At 23.5% G+C, this 20,402-nt stretch overlaps 1 pseudogene; it reads right to left on the bottom strand.

Moving 5' to 3' along the window:
• Positions 1-252: 252 nt before the first annotated feature.
• Positions 253-14,477, bottom strand: LOC122854514 (annotated as a pseudogene).
• Positions 14,478-20,402: the final 5,925 nt, after the last annotated feature.

Genomic DNA, 20,402 nt, shown 5'->3' with positions numbered 1-20,402 from the left:
TTTTGTTTTTTAATTACTTAATTTATTAATTTATTGACTGCCCGGTCTACACGCTCGCACTACACTATACGTGGTATAAAAAAATATCGAGGAAAGATGGAACTAGATACGATACATTTTTACCATGAATAATATATATTTTTAATATTTTTATTTATTCTATTTTTTTTTTTTTTATTCTTTGTTTAACTTTTTTTTTTTTTTTATAGCATTTCCCAACTTTGTTTGTTTGTTTTTTTTTTTATTTCAATTTCATTTCGATAAATCATGTTCTCACGTATAGTTGAGGAATTTATTTTGCATCTTTTAATAACAATACGTGAGAAATGATTGAGCAAACGCGAAGACTCGAACTTGTTCCCAATTCCAATAGTTAAATTAAAAATTAAAATCTTTAATAAGATTCATAACTTTTTAAAATTCATTATTATTATATTTTCTTTCTTTAAGCTATTATAAATCTAGATGGGTGACTAATGGCTAACCTTCGGCATTTATTGATCACACGTAGAACTCATTCTTTGGACCCAACTCGTATTCAATTTCTTCATTCTTGTGCATCTCCAATACCTTGAAAATAATTATACATTTTTTTTTTTTTTTCTTTTAAAACATTTGATGAATTATAAGAAAATATTTTTATTCAATTAAATTTTAATAATATACCAATTAGTTTTAAACACAAAAGAATTTATAAATCATAGAAAAAAAATAAATTAAACTAATTAAAATAATTTACTTACTCCATTCATTTCTTTTTGTAAATCTTCAAGTTGTTCTTGATGTATAATTTTTAATTTTTCTTTTTCACGATTTTGTAACATTTGTGATATTTTACGTTCTTCCATAAATTTTTTAGTATTATTTTGTTGTTTTTCTCTCAGTCTACCCTCTTTAATTTGACGTGTTTTAAGTGATTTATCATTCATAACTTCTCTCATACTTTCAACAGATAATCTTGCTTGTCTTGCATTCATTTCTTTAATTTCTCTCTCATGTCTTGTAATAAGACATTTTGTTTGAGTTGCCTGTGCAGTTATACATAATTTACGTAATTGTATACGTCTTTCTTCAAGATGTGTACGTACTAAATCACGTTCTTCACGTCTTTGATTTTCAGCAAGTTGTGACCATTGAGTTGTTTGTTCAGCAACAGCTCTACGAACGATTGGATCCCTCGATAATTCTGCTTTGCTAATTTTTTATAAAAAATTTACTTAAATTAGGGTGGGACTTGACATGAATTATTTATTTATTATTCTATTCAGTATTTATTTTAAATCACCATTTAATTGATTTTAAATATATATATGAAAAAAAAAAACATTACATAATAGAACCAACATTTACTGTTATAATAAGTTTAATTATACTGGTTTATTAAGAAATGTCTTGGGGACTTAAAACGTTTACTGAATACAAAATTAAATATTGACCCTGTTACCATCTATATACTTTCGATAATTTACATTTCACAATATTGCTAATTATTAAACCAATTATTTCCCTTATTTATTTTTTTCAAAAATAAACATTCAATTGTCAAGTTTTTCTTTTTGGGTTTTTATCATATCAATAATAATACTCACTTTTTTCCTTTGATTAACTTTTCAATTGCTGCACATTGTTGTTTTTGGACGGTATTTTTTTCTTTTTGTTGTCGTTTTTTCAATGATTCTAAATCTTTTTGTTGTTTTCTTATTAATTTTTGATATCCTTTTTCTTGACGTAATGATTCAACTGTTACTGGCTCAAATTCAATTATTTCTGTTGGCAATATTGAATATTTAATATATTATTTTTTAATTTTTTTATTAATATAAAGCATCAAGTTACACATACCACGTGGCTTTGAAGCTTCATGCTGTCTTGATTGTGATGTATCAGCAAAAAATCTGCTATCACCTTCATCCATTCCCAGGCCTCTCATTTTAGCTGTTGATGTAATCTCAGATTTTCTGTGAGCTCGTGGTGCTGTTAGTGCATCCATAAATTCTAATAAAAAAAAAATAGTAATAACAATTAAAATGATAATTTTTTAATCCTATGAATAATGTTTAATTTTTAAATATGAATAATTTATTTTTTAGTTATTTGCATATAGATTACCTTGAAATCCATCTGGTACATAAATTTTAATTTCAATATTGCAAAATAACATTGGCAATGACATAGGAAAATTAGCCTCAGTGCGTAATGATATATGACGATAGCCAGATTGTAATCCAGATATTGGACATATTCTTTGACCTAATAAACGATTCCCATTTTCTTCATAAACAGCAAAACGTAATGTTGCTAAATCTGGTAATACAACTTTTCTAAATAAAAATGGTTCTTCATTGTAAACTGGATTTAATCCATTTGCTGGTACTACTCTTGTACGAAATTCTTTTCTTATTGTATCTGTTGGTAGGCCATACATTTCAACTTCAACATAAGTTCCAACTTTTTTATCTGATAAAAATTGTCCAGCAATTACCTTAAAAAGAAAAAAAAAAAAATATAGAAAAATTAAAAATCACAATGTGATATTTATTTTAATTAATCTTTTTAATTGATTATCAATTTTATTTTTTTTTTCCATCACTCACTTGGACACTGCACTGTGTTGCAATAACACCATCAACTGGACTCTCAGCAAATGGATCGAAACTTCGATCAGATCGTCTCATAAAATCAGGCTTTAACAAATAACCAGATGATCCGTTATATTCGAATTTTCCTTGGTTCAATTGCATTGGTAAATCGGTCGTTTGAAAATTCAAGGATACCATTTGACAACCAGCGTTCCAAAATACCTAAAATACAAGGTCAATTTATAATCAAGATAATCATTCAATCATAAAAAAATTTAACATATATATTTTTAACTCTTTATTTATTTATTTTTTTTTCTATTGTATTATATTAAATTGTAAATATTACTTGTGGCATATAATTTGATGAATCAGCACGAGTACCACGTGGATAAATTCTACTCATTTGACGTTTATTATAATTGACAAATTCAATTGCCGATGTTTTCAAATGATTTAGGCCAGTATTTTCAGCAAATGACGACATATTGTGATGTATATTTTTTTCTAAAATATAAATAGATAAATAAATATTACAAATTATAATTAAATTATAAAATTAATTTATTATTATTGATTAATTTACGTTCGGCAACATCAAATCCTTGAAATTTTATTGGCTGTGCATAATTAACCATTGACGATAACCATGGATGTACATTTGTTGTTGAACCAGTATATGGAATAACAGCAGCAGCAAGTTCCAAGCTATCACCTAAACCAGCTGCACCAACACCAGGATTTTGTGATTGTTGTGCAACAACAACATCAACAATCGCTGAGTCTACCTATAATTTTATTATATTTTTTTTTTCATAAAATTATCTATTTTTATATTTGAAATTATTAATTTTTAATTTACCGAATTTTGTTGTTCAACAACAGCTGCAATTGCTGGTGGAGCACTTGCATCTTCTTTGACCTCATCTTCAATGACAAATTGTCCTTGTTTAAAAAGTTCAAGTTCTTGTTTTTCAACCTCCGGTTTGAGTCGTTTGTTCTTGATGAGAATTTTTCTTTTTAATAAACTTGGTGGTGGAAGTGGTACACCAGGCTCCAACTGAATTAATTATAAATGAATCTATTAGCTACAATTTTTTGAAAAATGTTCTTTTAATGACTCTTAAAATATCAATGATGGCTTAATTTAATTAAAGTCTCACTATCATATTTAAAAAAAAAAAAAAAAACGTTGAAAACGTTTAATGTCATATAATAGATTTTATGTTAAAAATCCTTTTAATTAATCATACTGGATATACTTGCAATAAAAATTTTATCATATTAAAATGCATTATAAAGAAATAAAAAAAAAATAAATTATAAAAATTAAACTCACTGGATAATCTTTGAGTGGTTCCCTCAATAATAAATCACCAAGTATTTCATCACAATATTTAGCTAATTTTTGTTGTTGTGATTTACTACAATGATTTTCAAAACTCAATATAACTGGAAAATCACTAGTTACAAATGCAGTATCACGTACAGCATAAATAACATCCTTGAATAATATATCAGTGCACATTGCTTTACCATGTGTTATAATTGGCTCTTCATCTTCACCTTTACCATCCCAACAATCCAACTCAACGCATCTTCAATACAAAATATTAATACACATATTATATACATGTATATCTATGTCAAATGCAATTAATTTTCTAGTTCACAAATTCATATATAATTTAATTTTTTTATATGTTAATAGTTAATATATGACGTCAATGATATTTACCTGCATCCTGCTAATAATACTATACATAAACTACTTGATCTATATGTAAAATCCAATATTAAAATATACGATTCAATTTCAAAGTGTATCTATTTTTATCTCTCTCTCTCTTTCTTATAATGAAAATTTTTTATAAAAAAAAAAAAATGATATCATTATTATCGTACTTTGAATTTTTGCTGTTTCATTTTTCTCATAGTCATTGATTATTTCCATCGTTCTTTTTTCATCATAAAGAGGATAAAGTATTTCATTTAGTGTTGGATCACGCTGTTTTTCATTCAAAAATGTAATTAGTTGTTCAAGATTAATCGTATCCGCTTTTCCTTGAGTTCTGTTATGAAAAAAAGTTTTTTTTTTTTTTACCAAAAAAAGATATTTATTATATTATTAAAAAACATAAGTTTATCATTGAGTTAGTAAAAAAAGAAAAAGAAACAAAAAAAAGTAAAATATACCTATATTATAGATAAAATATAAAAAATATACGAACATTGACTGAAACAATTCTTCGATATCATTTCTTGGACAAATTTTGTGGTAGAGGGCGTAAAATGCATCGAAGGTGAAATCATCCGGTTCTATAACGTCATTCTAAAAATAAAAAATTTAAAGTTTTTTTGCTTCCAGTTAAAGTCGATGATACATGATTTTTCGATTTATATATTTGTAGTCTTAAAAAACAAAATAAAAAAAGTAAATAAATAACTAGTTTTTTTTTTTTTTTTTTTGTTCAAAGCAAGTGTTTTTCACACATAGTAAAAAAACACTTGGATACATATTGTGTGTATGCAATCATCTTTTACCTTTCCACTTGGTAGGCCAAGGTCAGATAAACATTGGTACACAAGCTTTTCCGTTTTTCCAGATGCAAATGTTCTTGCAACGACCTTCACAGGTACTTTTTTATTTGGATCTACCAACATTCTCAATCTCATCCAGCTTAATAAATGAAAAAAAAATACATAAAATAAATATATTTTTATGATCATATTTACATCTTATTCAAATTTATTGTTTATTTAAAAAAAAAAAAATTATTTTCATTTCATATTCAGACTTACTGTTTTTTCAAACATGTCAGAGGACACACATTATTGGCTTTAACATTGTGAGTAATTTTACGAATTCCCGCAAGCCATATCTAGAGATATAAAAAATACAAAAAATAATAAATAAATAACTATCATCAATAAAAACAAGTTGAAAAGTCATAATAAATGTAAAAATAAATTTTAAAATCCATAAAAATTTTAAAAATAATTTTATACATAATAATATTTAAATAATAAAAACAAACATTCAATATGAATAAAAAGAGAAAAAAAAAAAAACAAAAAAAACATACTAATAAATCAAATTATCAGTTAGATGTTTTTAAAAATTTGTAAATTATTTATCTCTACAATGTTAAACAGTACATAACTACATTGAACATATTGTATTCTGCGTTATATCAAATTCGGTTATGTGCCATCGTAAATTTTAATGCTCTTGTAAGAAAAATAAATTTTTTAAAACCCCAGTAATGATGATAATCAATAATGTGTACATAACTCGGTCTTGGTAAACTCAATGTGTGATAAAAAATAATAATAAATAAATAAAAAAAATATTTCTTCATCATTTTTTTTTTCATATATTACAAAATCAATTCTCATGTCACGTTATCAATGGTGTTTATTGAATAGGTAAATTTCAAACTAAAAAAAAGTACAATTTAACTGTGTGTTGAAATAAATTTGAAGAAAAAAAAAAAAAAAAAAAATTACCTTAGCTGTGTTGACATCAGGACAGACAACGTGCTGATAATTTATGTTAGTATAGTCGACCCCAGAGCAGATGGTCAAGCTTTTGTCATCCAACTGTTCTCCATGCTTTGTAATAAGTTTGTCATATAATTTTGGATCCTGTAGACAGTTTGTGACACAAATCATAATTAGCTAATATATATACTAACAAATTTATATAAAAGTTTTTTCATGTTTTTTGTTAATTCAAAAAATCTTGACATAATATTTAATTATAAAAAATAAAAAAATTATATATTTAATCAAAAAAAAATACAAAAAATAATAGCTTATTATTATTATGATTATATATTTTATTTTTTTCCATTACCTTGGGAATTCCGCCTGCTCGTATGTCGCTCACTTGACATAGCTCAATGACGTCGCCATCCTGCAAACAATATTAGAAAATTGAGAAAAAATAAAATAAAAATATATATAAGAAAATATTCCGATCGATCAGTCAACAATGCTAGACGTGTATTGATATAGAAGAATAAAAGAAATTTTCTAGGAGGGTTGTAGATCTCGATAAATGTAAGAAGATCCAACATCAGCACTATAGTCAACTTGGAGTGATAACGGTTCACAAATGAAGACAGAGTAGTTGCCTTCTCTCTGATCTTCAAATATATACATATATATAAAAAAAAATAAAATTAAAACAATGATAAAAAAATGTAAAAAATAAAAAAAGTAAATCCACACAAATAAAATTGTCAAAGTTGAGTTTATTGTCACTAGTTTTTTTTCTTTTTACGATTTTTTTTTTTTTTACTACTATTCAGATTTTACTTTTATTTTCTTTGGTAATTTTTATTTTTATTACTTTGGGTTTTTTTTTTTTTTTATTTTTCTTTTTTCTTTATAATTCTTACCTTTCCTTCACTTTGCCAATATATGAAGAATCCGTATTCGTCGACCTTGAACATACAATTGAGTTCAATCTCAGTGTCCTTTTCTTCGGTCCAACGATCGAAGACACCACCAATGCGCAGTGGCTCTGGCACTTCAATTTGCCAATTGAACTCGAATTTTTTTGTCATTTTTAATAATTTTATTTTTCACCAATTGTTCTTTAATAATAATTATTTTAAATTGATAAAAATTGGTATTTATTTTGATTTTTCTTTTATTATATTTCTTTTTTACAGCAAGCCAATTTGTGACTAGTCTGTCTGTTGGTGTAACTGAAAAATAAAAAAATTCAATATCAAAAATTAATTAAAAAATTAAAAAAAAAATGATATTCGTTAGATGATGTACTATAATTGCAGCTGCACGTGTGTATTGATTATGAAATAGTGGCATGAGTATATATACAAAAATAAAAGCAAAAAGCAAAAGAAAAAAAAGTTCTGAGTGATATATTTGGGTCGGGAAAAGTAGTGAGGTACCAAGAGTGGAAGTAAAGAAAAAAAATATATATATATATAAAAATAAAATTTAATATTCCACGTTGTTGAGAAAGGCCAGAACTGCTGATATGACAAAATAAAAATAAAATGATTTAGACTTTAATGCAAAGAGAGTACAAAATTCTTGAACCATTACTTTGTTATCTCATTCAGATTGTAGAGGGTTGTGTTGGTTAACATATACAATTTTCATTGCGTTATCCATTGATCGATTTTACAACCCTATATCTAGCTTCATCCCTTAACGTGATCGCACTTGGCGCCTAACTACCCGTTAACCTCCCCGCCGCTTGAAAACATTTTGTTTGAAGATAACAATATATATTTTCAACTCAACTATACTGACATTGAATGCCTTTCTTGTATATATAAGTTTTGTCTGACTCAATAGTCCATTCGCCTGTCTTCTAACCACTTTTGCGTTTATCCAACTGAAATAAAATCTCTTTGTAAGATTTTTTATTTTACTTTTTTTTTGGTTTCTTCTTTCCTCATACAATTGCTTGTTTTTTTTTTAAAGAATTTTTAAAACGACTCTATTTTTATGTTTTTTTTCACCCTTATTTTTTTTTTTTTTCATACACACAATCCCATTTCGTTGCTTTTTTTTTTATCGCTTCTTCCAGACATTTTTTTTCTCCACAGATACTGTCAACTTTTAAATCCAACGTCAAACTTTTTTCATTTTGTAGTCCTTCGATTTTATGAATTTAAAGAACAAATCAAATTTAAGGGGATAAATAGATTAAAAAATATATATTGGAATGAAAATCCTACTTGTTATTATCAATATATATTATTTATTTTGAAGAGTTATAAAAATAAAATAAATGAAAGATTAAATGAGTTGTTGAAATTCAGTCGTTTGTGTAAGTACATTTGAAGGATAACGGTGGCTTTATTATTTATTTATTTTTATTTTTTGTCACCCATTATCTTTTAATATCTCTCATATGTACAAAAATAAAATAAGTTATAAAAAAATATTACTACATTTGCAGTCCTCGAATTAACAAACCGAAAATATATATTTGAATTTTAAAAAATGCCCCAGTTAAACTTATCAAAAAGGAAAATATTAAAAAAATAATATAAAATCAATATTCATTTTCATTTTTGTATACAATTTTTTTTAATATTTATTTTGACTTTGAAAAAATAATAATGACGGTAGTAAAGTATGAATAAACTGAATGACTTTTATCATAAATTAAAACTCATTATTTTTCACGTGATAAATTTATATATCTATATTTTTTATTATTACTTTTTTTGTTTTTTTTTATTAATTAGAAAAGAAAAAAAAATAATGAAAATGCCAAGGGATCACACACGTATATATATAAAAATAATAAATAATAATTGTATTATTATTTTCATCAGAAAATTAAAATACACAACAATTAATTGTGTCTATATAAGTGTCAATATTTTATTAACTCAAAGATTAAATTTAATTGAGTAATAAATTTCTACTACTATCAAGTAAATCACTGTTACACAAATTGTATTTACAAAACTTTTGCGTCACAACAAAATAAAATTAATTTAGTATACCGTATTAATTTATTATTCCCTTTTTGTTTTTACTTTTATTATTGTTATATCTGTTAAATAAAATATATAAACTTAATGACCATAGATAATATCGTCAAGATATTATGTTCAATTTAACAATTACTTTTTTTAAATACGAAAAAAATACACAATTGTTAATAACGCAGTTGAAAATTATTCAAAAATAAATAAACACATTATTTACATATTTCAATTTATACATAGAAATATTACTCGGCGTAATTTTCACATGGTAATTTAAATACAAGGACAATATTAATACATTGTTAATTTTGAGTTACACAGTGGTAACATAGTCACTTGGAATTTTCATCTACACAATAATATTATTAACAAATGAAAATTTGAATAATTGATATAACACCATATGATATTTACGAAAAATAAAAATTTAATTTGTAAACATTTTGTTTCGAATGATTAATTAATATTGACCTAGTTTAAAAAGTTTTTTTTCAACTTTTAAATATTTACAATATTATTCATTTGTATTTTATTTATTATATTAATCAATTATTCAATTATTACTTTCATCCAGTAATTAATTTTATTTTCAATAAAACTATACAAGAACATATTTTGTTTTTACATTTAAAATGATTTTAATTATTTTGTTTTCGAATTTCAATTTATATTCAAAACAAAATAATAATAATTTAAAAATAAATTCTTTTCTGTCAGATACTGTAAATAATTGAATAATTAAATAAATAAAAAGTATTGTAAATATTGAAAAAATGTGTAAATTAAATTTGTTTAAATTTCGCCGAGTAAAATAAAATGTATTAAATTCCATTATTTACATTAATTATAGTGTATAATTTTCTCTGACTCAATTCATCATTTAAAAAAATAATATTATAAAAATCTATTAACTCACAATGTTAAGAGGTTCTATCTCGTCTCGAATATATCATTTTATCTGCACCTGAAAAAAAAAAAATCATATCCATTAGTACATAGTTCAATATCATTAACCCCTGATAAATTTATTATATATTATTTATTTATTTATTTTTTTGACTATTGATTGATCATGATTGCCTCGAGGTTTCACTTATGATATAAATTAAGTGATGTCAAATATACATAGACAAAATCCATATAGTGTCAAACTTTCAGACAATATTAATCTATCAAAGTCACCAGGTTATATAATATTAAAAAAATAGGGTGTTACTAAACATAGTTTAACAAAGTAAAAGCCTATCCTTTTTTCTGATCATCATCATTGTCATATTTAATTGTCATGTAATCACAATTATTATATCTTCATCTAAAATGTATCTATTCATTGAATTATTTGAAGCATGATATAATGAATTTTAAGAAACTTTATTGTTGAAAAATATAATAGAATGAGTCAACTAAATATAAAAACAAAAAAAAAAATAAAAAAAAAGGGATGGAAGAATAATGTGATGACGTAAAAGACAAAAGCAAGTAGACAATGCATCCACTTTAATTAAGATCCACATATCTATGGGCTTATCGTTGGATAAGCCATTCACTACTGCTGTGTGTTTGTCAAGTTGAATTAACTTTGACAACAAAATCCTCATCAAGTATGGACATAAGCAAAGTACACAAAAAATGTAACAGGTGTATTAATATATCTACAATATACATACATCAATATATCTGTTGTTTTGTTTGTTTATGTAATCATACACTGTACAATACTGATATCATAATTAATATTAAATTTTATTATTTTTCATTATTATTTTTAATATTTTAAATTAATATTTATTATATTTTTTTCTCTTAATTTTATTTTTCTTTTCTTGAGTTTTCTTAATGTAAATTTTTTGGAGGTATGTATAAATACCCTCATTGATTTTAGGCTTCTTGAATAATCTGTTAATCTTTGATAGTGAATATATACTAAAATTGGTTATTATTGATTATCAATTACTCGTTCAGATAGAATTGATAGACCCCGATAAAGCATATTATCATCAAATTTTTAAATTGGTATATTAAAGGCACAGCATGAAATAAAAAGGAAAAAAAAAAAATTTATTCCGTATATTTCATGAATAAAGCACCCAGTGTCAAAAAAAAATAAAAGAAAAAAAAAATCAGTTGAGGGATAATAAAAAAAAAAAAAAAAAGGACGAAAAATAAAATATAAATAAAATATATTAAGGGTGACAGTGTCTGACAAGATCACATGGCTCATGATAATTTATCGAGACTTTAAACCATGTAGAATCGATAGAGGTGACTTGACTGATAAAATACAGGCCTTTTGTCATCTGAATAACAAGAAATACAACTGACATATGATCAATTTTATTTTTTATTTATTCTATAATCAATTGTACATTTAGTAAATTAATTAATTGATGGATATAACAAGATAGTTTAACCAACTGTAAATTTATTAAATTAATTATTATTTTTTATTTTTATATATACAAAGAGTACAATGACACACAAATCGATCAGAAAATATTCTTTATATTCATGTCTCGTCTATAGACTATATTTATTTTTATACTTTATATATATTTTATTACTCTATTATTCAAAAAAAAAAAAATTTAATATTTTTTTCTTTTTTCCTTATGATCGTTTCAAGTTTTTTTTTTTTATTCTTAAATATTTCGTGCCAAATAAGAATCACATCATGCAAATCTATATATATTGATGGTTATCGTCATTTAAACAATTCATGCCACAAAAAAAAAGAAAGAAAGAATTAAAAAAAAAATAAATAAATTATTACTTATCATGAGTATATCGCAGGTCAGTAACTCTGTTCTAAGTTTAGCTTTATATATTTATGCTTACTCAAAAATTTAAATCTTTATCAGTTGTGGATTATAAATGAATAAATATTTATAATATTTAATAAAGTATATAAAATATTACGATAGATGCATTAATATGTAAATAATTATATTTATCAATTTACATTAAATTGACTTTGAACTTTAAATTATATAATGATCATCAAAGTAAATGATAAAAGCCGTTGATTGAAGTCGTCTATGTTAAATGCAAAAAGGGTCAACATCAAAGTTACTATTATCAGTATAAAAAATTCTGGTATAACACATTTTTTAAATGAATTTATCATCAGTGTGTGATAAGTTATAATGATCCTCGCATAAATAGTAAGTACATTTAATTAATTAATATATGAAAGAAAAAAAAAAAAGCTATATTATAATTAAAATTATGATGTATTTTATAAGTGCACCATGACCTTCTATTTTACTTGTTTATATTTTTATTCACCATATACAATTAAATTGCTTTACGCATGACTGAAATAGATATATATACATAATCTATTATATATTTACAGATGTCGATATATAAACAGATGTGATGATTATTTTATGTGATCTTGAATTTAATCGAGTACAACTAATAAAATAAATATGATAAAAAGAAAAATAGGTTAGTAAGTGAAATAAAGATAGTGTTGAAGAATTTAAAATGAGTAGAAATAATAATAGTAAAAGTTAAATTACAAAGAAAAATATTGAGATTTGATGAAATGAAAAAATACATATATATATGTATTATAAGAGATAAACCAAATGAGGGGGCGTTTAATGAAAGCAGGCGTTAAAAAACAAGACGAGGCAAACATTGAACATAAAATTGTGTATATATGTATAAATGTGTATTATGGTAGTGGCTGCTGGGTCATGGCACGAGCGCGAGTTTTAGCTTGCCTCAGTTTTTTCCCCAGGTCACTCTTGTGGTATTCGTTGATTTTTTATTTATTTATTTCTTTTTGCAACAAAAAAAGTGGGAGAACAAAAAGAATCAATGAACGCTAGAGAGAATATAAAATAATAAAAAAAAAAAAAATGTTTTGAAACAAAAAAGAAAAGTATATGGAAAAATAAAATTTATAGCCTAAAGCAGTAGCACACAAAAAACATGTAAAAAGAAAAAAAAAAAAAATATCAATAAAAAAATGAAATAATAAAAATTTCAACGAGACTTGAATATTTATTAAAAGTGGCTTGCTAAATGTATATGAAGACAGTGTGCATGATGAGTGACTAACAAAAGTGAATTGACAAGTTCAAGACGTTGAAACAAATTGAATGACGACAATTGCAATTTTCGTTGTATGTTAATTTTATTTATGAATATAAAAACATTGAAAACAATAGTGCTGAATGATAAGAAATAATTTGAAAAAAAAAAAAAAATAGATAAATAATAAAACGAAGAGTTGAATGTTTTATTACAAATAAAAATAAACATATTAAATAAAAATTTTCATAGAAAAATGATTGCAAATGAGGAAATGTTTAATATAATATGTGTGTGTTTTTATAATAAATAAATATTTAAAATTGTCTTACCGGCCACTGCGGAATTACCGGCGGCACAATAACACTCGCAATATCATCTTCATAACCGTGATATGTCCACTCGTTCGGGACGTTCACGAGTAGTTGTTTGAATGTCGTAGCCAAAAAAAAAAAAAAAAAAAAAAAATTCACTGCCGCGACGATCAGCACTGGCAACTGTATGTGCCCACGAGTTGTGATACCGAGCTGTGTGTGTTATTGAATCAAAAAAAAAAAAATATATATTTACACGTTGTCTTGTCGGTGAGTAACTCACGATAAACGGGCGAGGAGCAAGCTGCCAGGTGCCTGCTTGCTTGGCTCGATACTATTCTACTTTTGTAAGCGCATGTGCCAAACATTTTACAGCATATGTATATACAACACATGAGAATAACTGATTATATGTTTTGCTCACTTTGCGTTTTTTCATTATTTATTTTTTCGATTACAATAACTGTACAGTATAATATTTATATTTTTATTGAACCATGAAATTCAATGACTTTACCAGTCGATATTTTTTTTTTATTGAATTTCATTGATATCATTAATCTATATGTACTATATTGACACAAATTTACTTTTACATAAATCGTGTTTAGCTGGGACATCAAGCTAAACTTTTTTGAATTTTCTTGATAAAGCTCTGTTCAGTTTTACTTTACCGACTGATCACAAGTTGTTTTCAAATGACAACATCAAAGTCTCACTTAGCAATGGTTGATAATGTACTACTATAATATTGTTGATGATTCAATTTTTATTTTTATATAACAAATATTACATGTCAGTTATAAATAGATTATTCAAAAAAGAAAAAAAAGAACAGAAAAGATCAAAGAATCATGTTAATCATACAAGAGAAAAAAAAACAGCAAAACATGACATAAGACAAAGTTTTTTGTTGTAAATAAAATTTAGTGAGAAATAAATGAGATGATGAAAGAAAATAAACAAGCAAGATAAATAGGTCAAATTATTGATATTATTACTCAATTGAAAGAGTTTGAATACTGAAAATAACAAATTTCTGATGACGTAAAAAAAAGTGAATCAAATAATTATAGAAACAAGTATTTTTAGTAAATAAAAAATAAAAATAAGTAAAATGTTGAAAAATTCAAGAGTCATTTGATTGAAAAATTTTTATAACTATGACCTTATATATATAATGGATTTTTAATTTTAGTAATTTTTTTTTATTATAAATATTATTATTATTTTTTTATTGTATTTAGTATGGAAATTTTAAATGATATTCATAATTAATATTTTAATAACACGTATAAATTAGAGAGCAAGTATTAAGTGCTTTGGTACTGTGGATTAGACGTTCTGTATTAAACTCAACGGAAATTGGATTTTGAAGGGTGAGTATATGTGAGAGCAAAAGAATTAAAAAAAAAATAAAAGGGGTGACCAGAAGAGATGAAAAAATAAAAAAAATGTTGAGTTCTTTGAACACTGAGTTTGATGAAAAAAAATGAAAAAAAAATCCTTTAAAGGGATTGCAGGCGACATACAAAAATGACTCGAGCATATTACTGCATGTGACACGTCTGATTTTCTCTACTGCTTGTCCACAAAGTGGATTCTTTTTTTTTATTTTTATTATCAGTTTTTTTTTTTTTTTTTGTAGCTTGAATTACATGTCACACCTCGATGAAGCTCTGTGGTTATATTAGTTAGTAAAATACATACCAAAAAGAATAGATTAATTACTTTTATTTTATTTTTAATTCAAAAAATCTTTGAAACAATAAATTGTATTTTAAAAGTATTATAAATATATTTTGTTGTTGTTTTTTATTTACTTAATTTTTCACTAGAAATTAATTAAATTAAATTTGTTTTTTTTTTTGTATGTATATAAAAGTTTGTTAAAAAATTTTCCTCATGCTATAATCATAAAAAATAATTTAAAGAAAAACTTGAGGTGTGGGAAAAGAAAAAAAATAAAACAGGTCGAGGTAAAGATTGATTATGAAAACACTTGCTGGTGTCTTGTGTGTTATATATTGAGTGTTTTTATTTATTTTTTTTCTTGTATATATATTAAACTTGTATTATATATATAACACGTAAAACAAAGTTGCTATAATAAATTTCGGTTGTTACTAAAGAATATAGGTGTTTGTTCACATGAACAAACACCAACACTCATTTTGAATATAATGATTACGTGAGTCTCGACGTTTAACATGAAATAGTTTTCAAAGCTCTAAAAGAAGAAAAGAATTAAAAAAAAAATACAATAAAAAATAGAACAAAAAGTATACTGACAGGAGAAAAAAAAAAAAAAAAAAAGAACTCAACAGATGCACAAGAAATATTAATCTCAAAAACTTATTAACTCATTACTTTTAATCATACCAGAGTTTTATTAAAAAAAAAATATATGAATATATAAAAATTTTCTAAATTAAAAAAAAAAATAATAATTAAAATTAGCCATTATATTTTATGTTTGTTATAAAATTAGTCAATCACCATCAATCATACATCTATAATACAAAAATATTATTCAAAAAAATATGTAATAATTTTCAAACCACGTAAAAAATTAATCAATTTTATTAAAAAAAAATTTAGTAATAAATAATGAAATGAAAATTTCTAAATAAAAATATATCTTTTCTAATATAAATTAATATAATTAAGATAAATATAAAAAAAAAGATTCAAAATAACAAAATGAAAACGAAAAAAAAAAAAAACAAATAATCGTTAAAATAAAAAAAGCTGATTTGTATTGCAAAAAATATATAGATAATGATAAAAGACAGTAAGCAATTCCAAGTTTTATTTTATTTTTATTATTTATATCTCCCTTTTTATTTTTTTAATCCGCATTTTACCCTCAGTATTCGTCGTGACAAGTCACTAAAACGTAAAAGCGTAAACTTGTCTTCTTGGGGGAATATGCATGCAATGCTTTTTTTTTTCTATTTTATTTATTTTTTTATTTTTATCCCTAAAAGCCCTTGGACACTAAAAGAAAATTAACTTGACCATACTTTGTTTTTGATGTTACATTTATGCACGTGCGCATTTCATTGTTACAACAATTTCAATTGGCTTCAACTTCAACCTTCTGTATATAAAGAGAATGCCAATTATCTCTTGTATCTTTTGCTCTGATGGATTTTGATCTTTATATATATAAATACATAAATTATTCATATATGAAAAAGTTTTAAATCAAATGACACTTTCGTTTATTTGACAATTTTACTATTATTATTATTATTATTATTTATTTTTATTTGTATTTTTTTTTTTTAAATGACAGTGACAAAATGAGACAAAGCATATACATGCATGTATGATTAAACATTTCCCTCAGGTCATGTACATATACATAAGTCGTTGTTGCGTAGAATAAATTACAGACAGGGGTTGTTTTGAATGTTGAGAATATATAAATTAATAATTGTAGATAAAAATAAACTTGTGACATTTTAATTAATGTTTTATTCTTGTAAAAGTTTATTTATCTTATATATAAAATTTTTTGTATTTGACGTATGTCATATTTGAGTATATAGAGCTAACTAAGTTCTTGAGTTGAGCCTTTATAATATGATGTTCGTGGAAAGTATACAGAAAAGATCTTGCCAATAAAGAAATAGTTAAATATCAAATGGGGATAATAGATCTTGAAGAAATTAATGTCCCTTGCATATACACAATATGTCGTAAAGAATAAATAAAAATAAAATGATATATAAAAATAATAATATAATAAAAAATAAATCAGGTCAATATAACAAAAGAGAGTCCTTCTTTTTTTTTTTTAAGTCAATAAAATTGAATTTAGTCAACTGTAAATATACTTTACAAAAAATATAAAAATATATTGATTAAATTTTTATTTTGCAAATGTTTTTTAACTAAAAAAAAAAACATGTAATTTTTTTTTTAATTCTATTATGTTTTTTATAGTTAATAGCTAAAGCCTCAGGTGAAAATAAGAAATAAAAAAAAAATTTTCATATTTTTTCATGTAGAAATATCATAGTATAAAAAAAATTTATAAATATATATATATATTGTATATTGTATATAAAAAATAAAAATAAATAAAAATTTTAAACTTGTTTCTTTGAGTTTGATATATAAACACGAAGTATTTGACCAGATTTATTATTTATCTAAAAACCAATCGAAAAAGCTTTGATATTTTCTATCAAAAAATAAGTAAATAGATAAATAAAAAAAAAAATTACACTGAGAAAAATAAATATGCACTAGAAAGGTTATTTTTAATATTAAAATAAATAAAAACTAATAGACAGAAAATTTACCTCGTGATTTTTAAATTTTAAAAATGGGAATTTACACAGTTGTATTTGATGTAATTCAATAGTAAAATGAAAAAATAAATAAATTTTAAAATGTAATATTACATGACATTTCACTAACTCACAATGCCTCATTTAATTTTCATAATGAAATGAATTCAAATTAATACTTTGTGTTGATAAATTAAATAATTAAACCCGCATGTTATATGAAAATATTTAAATGTATATAGACAAAATTAAACTATATATTGTCATGATTTTAAATAGAAATGTTAACATGAGTATGTTGATTTTTATTAAATTAAATTACATCTCGATCAATCATTTTGACCTAATTTATTGAATAATAAATATCTGTCAAATAATATTGATAAAAAATTTTGCAATAATAAAATATAAATAAACCGTGAATAATGTATAATATCGTTGCATTCAATTTTTAAATATTTGATATTTTAATTATTCATGAAATCGTCTATGTAGAATTTTTTAGCGAATTATGTGCATCGAATGTTAAAAAATATGTTGAATATTTTATTAAAAAAATTTGAAAATGCAACACAAGTTTTTTTAAAAAAATATACCGCAAGTTTTAAAGTGTTTTAATAATAATTTTGTTTAGGATACTTTGAAAAATGTCTCTTGGCTTATTTGGTTTTGATGCATTTTCAGTTGTAAAAAGTCACGTTGAAAAGCATTACTCCCGCAATGCATATTGAATGTTTTTCAAGGTTTTTTTTCTCTATACCATCCCTGATGTTTTATACTCTTAAAGTATGTACTTGTTTTTCACTTGTATACATATTTACATATTACCTTCTTTATTCAAGTTCATACACATTATATTTGCAATTTAAATTTTTTTTTCTTTTTCTATAATTATATTTAACTATGATAATTTATTTTTATTTTTAATGTTATTGCATACAATCTATAAATAAACATAGTAATAAGAATTTTCATTGCAAAAAAAAAATGCAAAATTTTAAAACCCAAACTTGTGAATTTATAAAAAGCTATTAATTTAAAATTGAATTTTTATTTTTATTAAACCAATAACATTATCAAGTGTTTATTATTAAAATTGTTTGGCTTCCATTAATTTTATTTTTAATTTAAATATTTATCGGAATTTTTAAATTTTAATTATATTTTTTTTTAGCATCAATGTTCAAAGTCAAAATATAGTTAATATATAGAGGCATAAAAAATGTCTGACTATACACCGAGTATACCACTTGAATTTAAAGCACTAAATTCTTTTCAAGAATTTATTTGGCTTGTTTTATTCAAAATAATAATAAATACATAAACAAATAAAGTATATTGTTTTATACCTTATTTAGTTATTAATATTAGTAAAGTCTTTGATTGTATATCCAATTTATAGTTTATACTTGTTCGTTTTGTCAACATTGGCTTTTACAAAGTAGCACTATTATAATACAACTTGTAACTAAAACTGTTACAAGTTTCAATTCAAACAAACATAACAAATGATTTTGATTTATACTCGTGGGATATTTCAACAATGAACTTCAATTATAATTTATTATTTATTAATTGTATTATGCAAAATGTAAATCATAGAAATTATTGCTATTGTATTTGGAAATAATATATAATTGTATCACAACTTTAATGTAAAACTTTTACGTATTTTTTATGAAATACTCATTGATTTAAGAAATTTTATTTTATAGTTTAGATAATGTGTATACTCTTTTCATATGTAAATTGACATTTTGTATGGCATATTAATAAACAGGTAAGTTACAAAGTTTTCTAATATAAAATTATATATTTACATGAAACAAATGAAATTCATTTCATTCAGTATATTTGTTACTCTACGATTCTCAAATAATTACACAAGATCGAAATAGAAAACTTTGTTTCAATGACTTTACCACTTGTTTAAATATGCTTTTATATACACAATGTAATTATCTTTCAATGTATATTTAAAAGATTATACTTTAATGTTAACCTCGATGTTAACCCTTTAAGCTTATTATAATCAGAAACTAATATTTTTTTTGTATAAATATTCACTCAGGTTTTATTAAAATATATATATGAAAATAAAAGAAGAAATTTATAAAACGCTTTAAACTTAAAATTAAAATAAAATAAAAAATTTTAATATTCATAAAACACAAGTATTTTGTATGACAAAGATTTATTTTCATAATTGAACGAATTAATTTTTCATTAAAATGTTTGATTCTTTAAATTTTCCGCTTGCGGTTGCCACTGGTTTGAAAATAAAAAAAAAAAATTAAAATAAAAGTTTGAAAAAGTTGAGAGTGACTTCGATTACCAAAGTTTCTTATTTGCATTAATAATCCTTGTTGGAAGTTACCTTGACTTTCAAGCTCCATAGTGACTTCAGCGACTGGTGTTGGTGAAAATATATAACCCCTTGATATTACACTAAAAAAGAAATGAAAAAAAAGAAAAAAAAAATCGACAAATTGTTTGGAGGTATACATGAGAGTATTTTTACTCTTTGTATAAAACAAAATATGAAAGTTCAAGCTATTTATTATGTGATTTAAATTAGTTAAACTTGTTTTAAAGAAGAAAAAAAAAAAAACAATATAATAAAAAAATCATTACGAAAAGATTGAAGTAAATTAATAATAAAAAGTTTTTTTT

This window comes from Aphidius gifuensis, linkage group LG4, assembly GCF_014905175.1.
Source record: "Aphidius gifuensis isolate YNYX2018 linkage group LG4, ASM1490517v1, whole genome shotgun sequence".
Classification (NCBI taxonomy): Eukaryota; Metazoa; Arthropoda; class Insecta; order Hymenoptera; family Braconidae; genus Aphidius; species Aphidius gifuensis.
This window is presented reverse-complemented; position numbering and strand designations above follow the sequence as displayed.